This window comes from Lampris incognitus, chromosome 3 (assembly GCF_029633865.1).
Source record: "Lampris incognitus isolate fLamInc1 chromosome 3, fLamInc1.hap2, whole genome shotgun sequence".
Lineage (NCBI taxonomy): Eukaryota > Metazoa > Chordata > Actinopteri > Lampriformes > Lampridae > Lampris > Lampris incognitus.
Window position 1 is genome coordinate 63791221 of NC_079213.1, and position 16009 is coordinate 63807229.

At 49.4% G+C, this 16009-nt stretch overlaps 1 protein-coding gene across 1 annotated transcript in view; it reads left to right on the forward strand.

Moving 5' to 3' along the window:
* The window catches only part of LOC130109781 (tripartite motif-containing protein 29-like), a 37409-nt gene that overhangs the window by 19837 nt on the left and 1563 nt on the right, over window positions 1-16009 (forward strand).

The window sequence follows — 16009 nt, forward strand, 5'->3', positions numbered from 1 at the left end:
TCCTCCTTTCTCGTTCAGGTTGCGGATGAGAACCCTGCATCCGGGATACAGCTCTGTCCCGTGGGCCTTTTTGTCGTATAGTGTTTTGTTTCTGGCCCCCTCCTTCCGTGCTGTCTCTGATGCTAGGCGATAGGCGTCATTCATGCGGGCCTTCCACTTCTCTGCATATTCTTGAGGGGATAGTGCCTGGTCCTTTGCTCTAAGGCCAAACATCAGGTCAATGGGAAGTCTTGGATTTCTGCCGAACAACAGATAGTAAGGTGCAAATCCGGTCGCTTCATTTCGGGTGCAGTTGTATGCATGTATCACCTTTGGGAGTGACGCTTTCCAATCCGTTTTCGCAACCGCTGGCAGGTTTCTCAGCATCGCCAGAACCGTTCTGTTGAAACGCTCGACCTGACCATTTCCTTGCGGGTGATACGGTGTTGTGTGAGAACCCCTGACTCCACTGTACTCCTGCAGCTTGGCGAAGAGCTTATTGTCAAACTCCTTCCCTTGGTCATGGTGCAGCGTCGCCGGGAAACCAAATCTCAGCACAAAGTCCCCGAATACCTTCTCTGCGGCGGTCTTGGCAGCTTTGTTTCTGCATGCATAGGCTTGAACAAAACGGGTAAAGTGGTCCATAACCACCAGTATATACTCGTACCCTCCCTTACACTTCTCTAAGTGTAAGAAGTCAATGGAGACCATCTCAAATGGGTGTGTGGTCACGATGTTGGTGAGAGGGGCTCTGGTTGGTTTGTTGGGGCGCTTGGTCTTCAGGCAGCTACACACCTGTGTGATGTAATGTTCCACATCTTTCTGCATGTGAGGCCAATAGAAACGGTCCCTCAACAGGTGCAACACCCTCTCCACGCCTAGATGGCCCAGGTCTCTGTGCAGTTCTTTATATACCAGCTCATGGAACTTTTTCGGCAGGACTAGCTGAGTTCGGGTAGCTGTTTTCCGGCGCAGGATGCCATCATCATCAAGGCACAGCCGATGCTTCTCTCTCGTGAGTGTCGCAACACCCCTGCTCGCACACTGTGTTTTTCCCCGAGGCCACTGATTGGAGGTTATGTACTTCAGCACCTCTCCAATGACAGCATCCTCCCTCTGGGCGTCTCTCACCGTCTGACTGGGTATCTCTGCCACAGGTGATGTATGTTCCTTCTCAAACTCGGCTAGTGCTGTGGCTATGGTTACCGGACACATCCAAGGCTCAGCTCTCTCCAGCTGTACTGACAGCGCCTGGGTCACACTGTTCATGACCTCGGGGTGTACTTCTTGTGAACAGGTCTGCATGTACTGCTCCATCGGCATGCGTGAGAGGCCATCTGCGTCCCCATTGGCTCGTCCAGGCCGGTACTTGATAGAGAACTGGAAATCGGCTAACTCTGCTACCCACCTGTGGGTGGTCGCATTCAGTTTGGCTGTCGTGAGCACATAGGTGAGGGGATTATTGTCTGTGTAGACAGTGAATGATGGAGCATGGTAGAGGTAATCTCTAAATCTCTCACATATGGCCCATTTCATCGCGAGGAACTCCAACTTCCCTGAGTGGAGATGGTAGTTCTTCTCAGGAGTTGTCAGTGTCCTAGACCCATACGCGATGACTGCCAGCCCACCCTGTGACTGTCTTTGATACAATACTGCCCCGAGGCCCTCTCGTGACGCGTCGCAGTGAAGGATAAAGGGCTGTTCAAAGTCTGGGTAGCCCAACACTGGTGGCTGGATGAGGAATTCAATCAACTGACAGAGGACCTGTTGGTGTTCAGCTGTCCACTTAACTGGGTGAGAGGAGGGCAGATGGTCTCGGGAGCCCTTCCTCCCCTTGTCCTTTCTCTTTTGTTTGAGCTTCCCCGCTGCTGTCTTCTCTGGGGTGAGGAGGTCATAGAGAGGCCTTGCGATTCGGGAGAAGTTAGGTATGTAGGGCCGGTAATACGAGATGAATCCCAGCATCTTCCTGAGCTCTCCGATGGTCGTAGGTTCTCTCTCCTTCAGTGCCTGGACCGGGGCCACATCAGCGGGGTCCATTGTGTATCCATCCTTGGTCACAAGCCTTCCCAGGAACCTTACTTGGTTTTTGAAGAGTTCACATTTTCTTGCCGTCAGCTTGATTCCATGGCTTCTGTAGCGGTGCAGTACTCTTCTCAGGTGCTGGAGGTGTTCGTCGAATGTGGTTGAGTGGACCAGGTTGTCATCTAAATACGGCTGACAAATGTTGTCCCTCAGCCCAATCAAACATTCCTCCATGGACCTCTGGAACTCTGCTGGTGCTGAGGACAGTCCGAAGGGAATTCTCACCCATTCATATAATCCCCACGGGGTGATGAATGCAGTCAGTGGACGGCTGGACTCCTCAAGAAACCCCTGGTGATATGCCTTCCCCTGATCCAAGACAGAAAACCAGGCACTCCCCTTCAGGCTGTCGAGCATATCCTGGATGCGTGGTATTGGATGGCGGTCTGGGATGGACCTCTTGTTCAACTCACGGTAGTCCCAGCAGAGGCGGAGGCTCCCATCCTTTTTCCGCACACACACGATTGGGCTTGAGTAGGGTGATTTTGACTTAGTTATCCAGCCTCTGTTCAGTAAATCCTCGAGGTATTCCTTCACTTCTTTATGAAGAGGCTTTGGGACTGATGTGTATGTCCGCTTCACCGGTGTGGTGTCACTCAGGCGGATCTTGAGCTGGAGTGATGGAATAGTCCCCACATCATGGTCATCGCGTGCGAACACACTACTCTCCTCCCGCAGTAGCTCTCTCACCTGCAGTTGTTGTTCAGGTGTCAGGTGGTTCAGAGGGACAGGCGGGTCCCATAGATCTTCCTCCTGGTGTTCCGTCTTGACATCACCTGGCCCTTTCAGCTTTGTTGTGTCTCTAATCACAGGTCTTCGTTCTGTACCTGTTGTGGAGGTCCCTGGGATGACTGGGTTCACTGTACTAGTCCCATCCACATCCAACGGCTTCACGGCGGCAGGGTAGATGGCTCTAGTTCTTTGGGTCTGCCCCAGGGGAGTCCGTGGCGGCAGTGTGATGTCATGAGCTGTGACGTTAGTCACTGGGACAGCGATGCGTGACCAGGTTCCCTTCTGTAAACATACAATGTTTTCATCCACCTTCAGGCCCTCTGGCCACTTTGGGTTCACATTAGGCTCAAAGAGGACGTTCTGGTCTGCTTGGAGGGGCCCTGCTCTAACACCACACTTAACAATCTTTGTCTGGCCCGCCGGAATAGTCATGCTTTCTCGGCCCACTTTAACCATCCCCTCACCTTCCATATCATCTTGGCTGTTTATCAGCTTCACGAGGACTTCAGCCTTCTTGTAGTCAACCGCGAACGCAATGCTTAGTGCCTTTGTGATTACACTTGATGGCTGTCCAGCTCCAGACTCTAACAGGTGTTCAATTACATTGTAACCGATGATCGGTTCTTCTGCGGTGCCCTGGTGTGTGGTTACTAGTATTGGCACAGTGAGTTCCATTGGTGGAGTCTGAGTGGTGCTATTCGGTGCTAACTGGACAGTCACTTCCACCCATCCAGAGAAAGGAATGGTTGTCTGGTTTGCTGCTTTACCAGTCAGGGTGCCAGGGCCAAGGATCTCTTCTGTGCTTCTCACCTTGGTGTGTGGGAGATGTTTTCTCCTCCATTCTTCACTGATTAGGCAGACCTGCGACCCGGTATCCCACAATGCCTGTGTGGCTACACCATCAATGTAACAGTTTATCATGTATTTCTTTCCAATTAGGTTCAGCAGCTGTGACTGGCGTTTTGAGGAGATATGACTCACTGTGGGTGCTTGCTGTTCCCGCCCTGCCTCGTCTCGCTGTCGGGCAGACACTCTGGCTTCTAGTAGCTGAATACTGTCGTCGATGAGCTTGCTGGTGACAGTACAGCTAGACGTGTCTACCTGCTCCGATTTTTCAGGCCTCTGAGCTCTACACCCTCTTGAAAGATGGCCACTCTGTCCGCATTTGAAACAGTGGTTGCACTGGTCGCCCCTTTCACTGTCTTGACAGGCTTTGCATCCGCGCTTCCTCACAGGCTGCTGCTGACGAGAAGGTCTTTGGCCAGAGGAGTGGTTCATGGCTTTTCTCATCTGTTCCATTTCTCCTTTCAGCTGTTGGATTATCTCGTAGAACGCAGACTCCTTTTGGTTCCCTGCCTGTGTCTTAAGGGCATTCACACTCGCGGATGTTGATGGCGACGACTCCTGACCCCCGACCACTGCAGCTTCCGCTCCTCGATACTGATGTGCCTCAGCTCGCACTTCCCGCACTCTGGTTTCCTTACTGTGGGAGCTCTTCTTGAATTTCCGCTGTCTCTCTGACTCGAAACTTGCGGCCTCTATCATCTTAACAATGAGAACATCATCAGTAGTTGCTTGATCATCGAGATAGCTCTTGAGCTGATATTTTACCTGGTCACTCACTAGCCCAGTTCCCACAGCTCTTAGGAACTTCTTCTGTATCAGTTCAGGGCTGTATTGTTCATCAGAGCCAGGCTCTCTCGCTGCTGCTAAGAGTCTCTCTTTACATGCTATGGCTCGGAACAGGAAGTTCTGTGGTGACTCCTGACTGTCCTGTGTGATGTTGATTAGTCGGTGATATAGGTCCACAGAGCTATCCTCTTTGAAATGGCCGTTCAGAATGGTCCTCAGCTGAGGGAGGGTGAGTTCGGTTTTGATCTCTAACAAGTCACGGAGAGTCAGCCCAGGGCTGATGGCTCGGATTACAGCCTCTATTATCTCCAACTCGCTGTGGCCTTTTCTCACCCCCATATCAATCTGATGCGTAAGATTTATATAAGACAACTTGTCTATCTGCCCCCGTTCTCCTATTTGGCCATTTATCTTAAAGTCTCTGCGTATGGTCACTTCAGGGGGTTGGATTACTGACGGGATTGGGTTTGAAGGTTGACTAGGTCTACTGGGTTCTTTAAGACTTAGTTTCTCACTGAGGCGTGATATCTCTTCCTCAAGCGCTTTTGTGGATGCAGTAAAGCTGGACTGTAAGGCCTGATATTGTTCATGTAAGCTTGCCAATTCAGCAGCATCCTTGTTAGTACTGTCTGCACCTGCACCAGTATGTGACTCCGCCCCTCTCTGCTTCATTTCACTAGAGAGGTCCACTAGTCTGGACAGAAACTGACGTGCTACCTCTTCATCCTCCTTCTCAATTGCTTCATCCACAGTTTCACTAATAAGTCTGATCAGCGCATGCCTCTTTGTCTGGTTTTCAGTGGGGACTTTAGCAATAACACACACCTCTTTTAACTGGTCCAGCCCTAACTGCAGGAGGGTCTCACTCAGCCTGTCTTGCAGTTGCTCAAGCTCCAGTTCCATTGTTGGTCACGTGTTCTCACTCCGCTCCCCACTTCTTCTCCTGACAATGGTGGCAATGGCGCTGATCCCGGGTTTCGGCACCAATATTTGTAGCACACTTGATAAGAATGACACTTACAAGGGCTGGTGTTTTTGTTGTTTTACTCCATCTGTCAAATAGACATTACAGAGGACACGTTTTCAGGGCATGGCTCACTATACGAACGGCAACACTCATCTGACGACTCTATGTCCCAGAGTGCACGGCGAGAGCCAGCACTACGTCACACAGGCTAGAAGCAATTAACCTGCAGTGCCCTCCTGTGGCGAGAACCGGCTATCACAACAACACAGCAGACAATTCTCCTCTTTACTATTAGTGAGTGGTCAATGAAGGTAAGTATATAAAATAAAAAATAGATGGGGGGCTACTAAATCCCAAGTACCCCACACATTAACTCAGACGGTTTGCCGTCGCCGAGGCCATTCGGGGACAGTAAACGGTCTGCCTTCTCCAGCTCCGACAGTTCAAATAGTTTCAGGAGGAATGTCTTTATAGCATCGTACTTGCCAGCAGCTGGCGGAGCTTCCAACAGCGTCATTGCTCGCGCCGTTGTCGATGCGTCTAACGCCGCCACTACGTGGAAGTACTGCGTTGCATCCTGCGTTATCCCTCTCAGCTGGAACTGGGCTTCCACATGTTGAAACCACGGCCGTGGATTATGCTGCCAAAAGTCGGGTAGCTTCACAGTAGCGGTGTAAATGCTAGCGTTAGCAATAGCATTTGTTGGTCCTATGTTCCCGCTGTTTCCAGGGGAACATAGGACCTTTTTCCAAATAAAGGGTTGTGGAGTTAGAAAACAACGAGACAGGAGACGTGAGAGTAGACGTAGTCGAGGTAGTTTACTAGCTCCAACTTTGCATGTCATACGTTCGACAACGACACTGAACTCTGTACCGGAAGCGGAAGTCCATTATCTGACCCCTCACCTCTTCCCTTAAAGGTACACTGTCCTCTTAGGTGAATGTCTCTAGTTATATAGATGTGGGTCACCACAGGGTCCTATATTCCCCGCTATTGCTAATCGAGGAACAAACCAGGGAACTTAGAACCCTTTTTGCAAATTATTTCCTTAACGGGTCCAAAATAATAAAAACTGGGGTCATGGCTGAGATGTAGGCTATGACAATCTATTCTTCCGCTGATTAAATTAGGCCGTATTACCTATTGTTGGCTGTTGTATATCGCAGGTCACCTTGAGTGCGTATCCAAATTCGGCCTAGAGGAGGCTGTAATTTGCTTTATTGTTATTTCTTACCAATATTTACTGCAGTAGGACTAGTTAGTTGGCTCTCCGGCTCAGCATCGACAGTTGGCAATCAACGCAAGTTTGTCTTGCAGTAGGCCCGCCTACCCGTATAACCTAGCCATTTCCACCTTCGCTCAAAGTTCAATTTGCACAGCACTGGACACTTCAGCCACTTTCTTGTTGCTTTGCAGTTCGTTTTCCATATTAAATCACTTGGCAGACTTTCTTTCAAAAAGACTTTAATGATGAACTTTTTAGGCAGAGAACTTAGACCAGGACTTGGAATTTAGGACCAGCACAAAGTATCCATCAACGGGGACCGCCTACCTTACACAATAGGCTAATTGCCTAATAATAATAATATGTGCTTCTCAAAAAACTAAAGACTTGTGGAGGTGCTAAACCAAAAACATGAATCAAAGACGAACTTCAAAGGATGTAAGGTAACACTCACCAAATGGTTAAAAAAATAACAGAGGCAGTCCTCTATTTCACCATTTTATTGTTTGGCATCAGTCATTAAGGTTTCTGAAGAAGACCACCCGGCCAAGTTAATGACTGATGCCAAACAATGAAATGGTAAAATAGAGAATTGTGTCTTTTTTTCCCATTTGATGAGTGCTACCTTACATCCTTTGATGTTCTTCTTTAATAATAATGATAATAATAATAGTAATAGTAATAATATCAATAATAAATAAATAAATAAATAAATAATAACAACAACAGCCTAATAATAATAATGATAATAATAATAATAATAATAATTGCCTAATTATAAAAGAGGCCTAATAACAAATAACAATTACAGGCATAATACTATCAATACTAACACTGATAATAGGCTATTAATAACAAAATGCTTCTAGTAAAAGCTTGGCTGAAAAAGGGTTGGTCTATGGCAGAAGCCCCGCAGAAAAGGCATGGTCTAAAACAAAAATCTCCAAGGCCTAACTAGCCTAACGTTAAGGCTTTTTTCTTCTTCAAAAAAGCAAAATGAGTAGTCCTAGTCCATTAGGCTACTCAACAAAGAGGGGCTAAAACCTCTACTCAGCCTATCTGAAAATGTGGTGGCTTACAACCCTCCAATATGATTTCAAATCTCTGTGACCAGCATCCAGTTGACCCTTGAGCCGCAGGAGACGGGCCTCCAACCTCCTCCACTTGGGCTTCCGCCTTGGGGGAGCATCTCCTCGCTCCGCCATCTCCAGCCTTTCCTCTGCCAGGGTTTGCTGGTCCTTAATGTGGCGCAGAAACATCCAAACGGATGGGTGGCGCACTTGGACCGCATCATTTAGAGTGCGATGATAAGCTACAAAAACAAAAACAAGAGGTTATTCATGTAAACTGTTAAAGAAATGTGAATATGCTGAACATGTTGACAGTGGCTTGATAAACATGAATGCATAATACAGCTTTAGGAGTGTAGGCCTTTGTGTGATGTAGACCTCCAAAAATTATGCTGGATTGTGTTAAACGGATTTTTAAAATTAAAGTTAAATACATAGCCTATGGTGAATTCCACAGGTAATTGATGAAAACGATGTAGATTTATCAAGCTTTAAGAGTATCCAAAGCAATGGTTGACTGTGAGTACTACACTGATGCTATATTATTTTTTTAAACAATGATACAAATAATCGACTAAAAACAGTATAGCCTAATTTACACAACCATAATCATACAATTGGCCTACGTTATCATAGCCTGCACACTTCTGTGGTGTCGCATGAAAATGTTAAGCGTGTTATGGGCCACACATCAAAAATAAAGTCTGTTCGCTGATTATTCAATAAATCAGAAAATAAGTCTTAGTCACTTACACTCAACGTGGTTGTTGGTCCTTTGCTCCATGTTGCGTGCATAGACGTTCCACATTGGATGTGGGAAGAGGGCTCCATCGTGGACGTATGTGTTCCCGACATACTGCAGGAAGTCATGCAGCTCTGGATGGTCCCGCTGGACGCGCCTCGTGTCTGGGTGGTGAACGAGCAGGGCGAAGTTGCCTTGAACTGTGTCCAGTGGTAGGTGGCCGAGTGCAATCACCTTGCGGATGACTGCTGCCAACTGAAGGTCATCCCGGAATGCAGTAGTCAGTCCAAGTCTTTGCACCCTCTTCCACAGGGCTTGACTGAAATGGAAGTAGCATCTACTCACTTGTGCCCTTGGAAGTTCTGTTTCCAGCGCATTGATAAGCGCCTGTTCAAAGTCGCATATGACCTTTTGAGGTGCCCAGTGGTGCTGCGTAATCCTCCTGGTTTCCCGTTTGATGCAGTCGAGCACCTGCCGGTAGTGCCCAATTGTGCGCTGGCCCATCAGTGCATGCACCAGAGGGATAACGAAGCCATGCATGTTTCCAAGTACTGTAAAAACTTGGCTGAAGGGGCGGGGGCCCGTTCTGAACGTTGCATCCATATATACGGTTCCACAGCCTCGCAGCTTGCTGATGTTTCCCTCAGTGGCAAACACAGCGATAGCCCACTCGTTGTCTTGGTGCAGGAGGAACTGTTCCCTGTCCCATGTTTCAGCCCATGCACCTTCGATGACGACATCCTCAAGTGTAGCTGGAATCGGGGGCATGACTGCTGCGCGTGCTCTGGCCATAACAGTCCTTACAGACTGGAATCCTTGTGGTGGTGGTCTGTCGCCGCCACCCTGGATTTGACGTTGCCGACGCTGCAGGACCCTTTGCGCATTATAGATCCTTCTGATTGGGACTGTTGGCTCCCTCGCAACTTCTGCAATCACCCCCTGTCGGAATTCTGCACGGTGCACCATTTCTCCGTCAGGGGGATGCACGTGTTCCCCAACATCGTGCACAATAATGTTAGCATCCACGTCCTCCACTTCAAATCTATTTATGATCAGTGGCACTCTACAGTTCCACCTCCAGCACCTCCATCTAATGGTGTCTTGATTGGTGCGGTGCTTCTGATATCTGAAGTTCTCATGTACCAACACTTTGCCCCCTCGATCACCATCCATAACTATCGCCATTGTTTGTCTTCTTGTAGGCTAGTAAGCACATGACAGTGAGTCCACGAGTTATCACCGATAAATTGTTGCAAATCGTTGCAAGTTGGCGGGCGGTTTAGACATTGGTGAATTTTGATCATGTGGTTTAGAACGCCAGGAAACTTGCGTGCAGATGACCACACATCCACGACAAGTTTTAAATATTTCCAAACTCGAAATCATGTGTGCATTTGGCTATTTATAAATTATTTTTCGAGCAATATGTGTTTTGTGATTCAGCTTTAGCGTTTTTGATTAGCCTTTCATTCATATTTTGTCAAAAAGGCGTATTCATTAGCCTAGGCCCATGTCCCGTTATTTCTGTAGCATACAGCATCTTAGAATATTAAGAGACCAGGCACATATTGATATTATTTTATTGTTATTACCATGCTATATTAGCCTACTTTATAATTATAAATATTTCAATTATCCAATTTTTAGCATTTCTAATATAAGGCTATATTGTTATTATTATTATTATCATCATCATCATTATTATTATTCTATTATTATTATTATTATTATTGTCATTGTTATTATGTTATTATTATTATTATTATTATTATTATTATTATTACAATTATGATGCTTAAAGGGCCTTACTGAGCAGATGGTTTGTATCTAATAGATGTCAGATGCTTTTCCCAAAAAGCTGGTGTGGTTATGATGGGAACGACGGCTTTCTAGGGAACATAGAAGACGTGGGTCGGAATTGGCCTATTGTCGGTATCAGCCAGCTTACGCAGGAGTCTATCCCTGGTACAATGCACTAGACCTCTGGGAGATGGACTGCTGAGGACGGAACACAACACCTATCCTCAGCTCCCAGCACTTCTCGCACAATGTGCTACTCATACGCTGAGTTGGCGGCACCCGGGATCGAACTCACGATCTTGCGATCCATGGGCGAGAGCTCTACCGACTGAGCTATGCCCGGGTACAATTGCCCAAGGAACATAGGCTTACTATATTACATTCAGACACAGACGAGCCAGCCCACCTACTCGGCGAGGCGCATTTTCCTCGATAAGTGACACATTTCACGCATAAATATCAGAGAACTACCGGGGTGGGTTATGTGCCCAAATATAGGCTATAGCCTAATAAATTGAAGTTGGTTTAGTGTCGAAAGTTTCCACATACTTTAGCCAACCTAGACTTTTTGAATTCGTTTTTGTGATATAAAAATAGAAATCGCATGATTCATTGTCTTCTTAATAATCTGCCCTAAATAATGCATTATTGAAAATGCACTTTTTGCGCCAAACAGCGTCAAACCTGCTGACCGGGGAACATGGGACTTTTCTTTATTAAAAGGGTCCTATGTTCCCCTAGGGCACCTGGGGAACATAGGACCCTTTTTATAAAGAAAGGTCCCATGTCTCCCTGCACATACAAAACGGGGAACATAGGACCCTTTTGGGGAAAAGTGGGGAATATAGGGCCCTCTGTATACAAAAAGGTCCGATATTCCCCGGTCTCATACAAAGTGGGGAACACAGGACCCGGGGATTATAGGACCCGGGGACTATAGGGAGGACCCCAAAAAAATAATAGATAAAACAAATTAAAGTTAATACATCTGCACTTTTTCATAGTTGCTCTCGGGGTCCTCAGATATTTCCAGATCTTAATTAGCTCTGAGGAGAGATTTTGCATGTTTTGTTTTTTGTCCATTAGTCTCAAAGCACTGAGAATGAGATGATTGTCCACAAGGTTCCTTGTGAAAACAGAAGAAAGGGGGTTTCATTTTCCTCCATTTGGATGTGTGGATGAAACATGTCACCAGGCGTATCAGGTTGTTCAAAATCAAGTCCCTCTTAATGTCCTTCATCTTAATACCAAACGCACTACTTTCTCTTGTGAGAGGAGCCAGTTGGATCTTAGTTAACAGCCAGTCACTCCTCTGACTGGCTGGGCCCACTGAATATGCGCAGTGGCATGACTCCCATCATGCCTCTAGGGCAGGGCTACTCAACTTTACATAGCTCAGAGGCCACACCGCAAGATACAGCTTTGTCAAAGGGCCGCAACCCTAATTTTTCGGTAATCAGAAACTATTTTGTCGTGTTTCCAAGCCACGTGGATATCAAACGATAAAATAAGTAGGCTTTATTCATTAAATGTACAAGTGTTAGATTACCGTTGCAATAAAATCACAAAAATGGTTAATGAAATAAATATGCCTACTGAATTGAAATAAGCCCCGAGTATCAGATAAATTTATTCTCTTGGAAAAAGTGGGAAAATAAAATACAAATATTTAAGAAAATATTTAAGAAACAGGACATCAGCTGATTTCCACTGCATGACTGGACTGACGAGCTGCTATTCACCCAGGCCTGTAATACAGTACAAGACAAACACAAACAAGAGTCATGAACATCTTCATTCAAAAAGTGATATTCATCTCAGTGTTAGCATCATATTATATTCTCCGTATTGAAAAGAAAAAACAAATATTTTAATAAATCTGCTATACTAATGTAGCGGGTACAAATATTGACTGTGTGGTGGACACGTATTGGGGACAGAATTCAACCCAGGAACTAAGGGTTAAGTCATGGTTGCCCTGGCAGGTTAACGCAGGGTTAAGTTATGGTTGTCCAGCCAGTTTTCTGGTTATTCTTGCCACCTCCGCTCAGTCGAGCTGTGGGTTTGGTTTGTCTCGCTGATTTACCGTGGATTAAAGAAAGTTGCCTACACGGCTAAAGTGTGAACCTACGGTCTTCTCCGTTACTTCGGCTCTACACTGGTGACCCCGACGTCGGTTTTCGGATAAGTTTTCTGAAACCACACACATTATGGCTACGAACGCCGTTGCAATTAAACTGCCGGAGTTTTGGGAGTCTTCCGCGGCTACATGGTTCGCGCAGGCTGAGGCACAGTTCGCGCTCAGAGACATAACAGCAGACGAGACCAGGTACTACTACGTAGTGGCAGCGCTGGGGGGCGCTACGGCTTCCAGGATAAGCGGTTTCATAACCAACCCACCGGCCGATGGTAAATACGCCGCACTTAAACATCTCCTCCTTGAAACTTTTGAACTGTCAACAACGGAGAGAGCACGTCGCCTCTTCGCAATTCAGGGCTTGGGAGATGGCAAACCATCGGAGCTAATGAGCGGGATGTTAAACCTACTGGGTCAAGAAAAGCCATGTTTCCTGTTTATGGAGCTGTTTCTGCGCAACATGCTGCCCCACGTCCAGACTGCGCTCGCTAACTCCACCATCACTGATCCCCGTGAGCTGGCAAAGGAGGCTGACCGATTCTTCGTCGCTACACAACGTTCCTCCCATGCCGGGGTGCTGGCTCCTACCTTCACTGGCCCCCCGCCGACATCGCGGGCGTGGCCCGACGGTGGCGCCACAGCATCAGACCGCTACAAGCCCTCTGGACTCTGTATGTACCACGCTCGATTTGGTGCGAAAGCTAAACGGTGCCGTTCCCCCTGCAACTACAGGCCGACGGGAAACGAGAGGGCCAACACTCAGTAGTGGCCATGAGTGTTGGCGATACGAGCAGGCTACTCTTCATCCTCGACACCATCTCCGGTCGGCGATTTCTTTGTGACACGGGCGCACAGAGAAGCGTGCTCCCTGCTACTGACGTCGACATCATGGGCGGGGAGCGGGGCCCCCAGTTGGCGACGGCTGACGGCAGCCCTATCCACACCTACGGCGTGCGGTCTGTAGAACTGTGTTTTGGTGGACAACGTTTCACGTGGGAGTTCGTCATGGCCAATGTAACGCTTCCCCTCCTCGGAGCTGATTTTTTGTGCGCTTACGGTTTGCTAGTGGACATTCAGAACAGCCGTCTGGTCGATGCCTTAACCTTCTCCTCCTTCGCATGTACGCGGAGGGAAGCGGCCTATGCAGGTCTAGCCAACTCTCTCTCAGAGGCAGACAAGTTCAACCGCCTCCTCGCTGAGTTCCCTGACCTCACCCAGCCTACCTTCTCTGCACCCACCGCTAAGCATGGGGTGGAGCATCACATTGCTACGAAGGGGCCCCCGGTCTACGCCAGAGCCAGGCGGCTCGACCCCGCCAAACTCGCCATTGCCAAGTCTGAGTTCGAGCACCTGGAACGCATGGGGATCATCCGCCGCTCTGACAGCCCGTGGGCGTCCCCACTCCACATCGTCGCTAAGGCTGATGGAGGTTGGCGCCCATGCGGGGACTACCGCTGACTAAATGACGCCACCACGCCTGACCGCTATCCTGTCCCGCATATCCAGGACTTTTCTGCAAACCTGTCTGGCAAATGCGTCTTCTCAAAAGTCGACCTGGTCCGTGGTTATCATCAAGTTCCCGTGCACCCCTCAGACATCCCCAAGACAGCGGTGACAACCCCATTCGGCCTATTTGAATTCCTACGAATGCCATTTGGACTCAAAAACGCGGCCCAGTCCTTTCAGCGGCTGATGGATTCAGTGCTCCGTGGCCTTCCTTTCAACTTCGTCTATTTGGACGACATACTCATCGCCAGCGCCTCCGAGGAAGAACACCTGTCCCATCTTCATGCCCTCTTCACACGCCTCAGCCAGCATGGGCTGATCGTCAACCCGGCGAAGTGCCGGTTCGGGCTGACAGCCATTGATTTCCTCGGGCACCGCATCACTGGGGACGGGGCAGTCCCCCTGCCCTCAAAGGTGGAAGCGGTGGCGGCCTTTCCGCGCCCCCAAACAGCTCGTGCGCTCAGGGAGTTCATCGGGATGGTGACATTCTACCACCGCTTCATTCCTCGAGCCGCCTTTATCATCCGGCAACTGTACGAGGCGCTGAAAGGCATGTCCCCCAACCAGGCGGTCGACTGGACAGCAGAGCGGGACCGTGCGTTCACCGAGACTAAAGCTGCGCTCTCCCAGGCTACCCTGCTAGCGCATCCTTCACCCACAGCGCCTATTTCCATAACCACGGATGCATCGGACTATGCTGTTGGTGCGGTTCACGAACAGTGGGTGGGGGGGGGCTTGGCAGCCTTTGGCCTTTTTCAGTCGCCAGCTTACACCCCGAGAGCGCAAGTATAGTACTTTTGACAGGGAACTCCTCGGTCTCTGGCTCGCCGTCCGGCATTTCCGTTTCCTGCTAGAGGGCCGCGAGTTTACTGCGTACGTGGACCACAAGCCCCTCACGTTTGCCATGTCCAAGACGGCCGAGCCATGGTCCGCTCGCCAGCAGCGACAACTCTCCTACATTTCGGAATTCACTACCGACATCCAGCACGTCGCTGGTAAGTCTAACCAGGTAGCTGACTGCCTGTCTAGGGCAGTGATTGGAGCGGTCCACCTAGGCCTTGACTATGCACAGATGGCTGCTGACCAGGCCACGGACCCGAGCATCCTCCGTCTCCGGGCCTCCGACACGGGGCTCCGCCTGCAGGACGTTCCTTTCAGTGACACAGGTGTCACCCTCCTGTGTGACGTCTCCACAGGACAGCCCAGGCCCATCGTCCCGCACAGCTGGAGACGCCCCGTATTTGAAGCTGTGCACGGCCTCTCTCATCCAGGCGGTAAGCCATCCGTGCGCCTGACCTCTGCTAAGTTTGTGTGGGAGGGACTTAAGAGAGACGTGAAAGCGTGGGCCGACTCGTGTGTTGCCTGTCAGCGGGCTAAGATACACCGCCACATTAAGGCGCCCCTGGAACGCTTCGCAGTGCCGGAGAGACGATTTGACCATGTCCACGTCGACCTGTCTGGTCCCCTACCCCCCTCCCATGGGTTCACCTACCTCTTCACTGTGGTGGACAGGACTACGCGCTGGCCTGAAGCTGTTCCCCTGGCATCCACGACGTCTGCTGATGTGGCCCGGGCTTTTATTGGGTCGTGGGTCTCACGTTTCGGTACGCCTTCCGACCTTTCATCTGACCGTGGGCCACAGTTTACCTCAGAGCTATGGAATGCTGTGGGTGAGGCTCTGGGCGTCAAGCTTCATCGCACTACCGCCTACCACCCTCAGGCGAACGGCCTATGTGAGCGCTTCCACCGGTCCATGAAGGCTGCGCTTCGGGCTACTCTCAAGGACTGCAACTGGGTCGACAAGCTCCCATGGGTCATGCTGGGCCTGCGGACCGCCCCGAAGGAAGACCTACAAGCCTCCTCTGCGGAGCTGGTGTACGGCACGCCGCTGCGAGTCCCAGGCGATTTCATGCCCAATGCAACGCGTCCCTGGTCAGCTGTGGACCAACGAGCCTCCTTACTGGACGGGGTCAGAGCTTTCACACCCGTCCCTACCGCCCAACACGGCGCTCTGGTGTCCCAGGTGCCCCCAGGTCTGCAGTCAGCGGACTACGTGTTCATCCGTCACGACGCACACCGCCCCCCTCTGCAACCCCCTTATGACGGCCCCTTCCGCGTCCTGGAACGGGGAACTAAG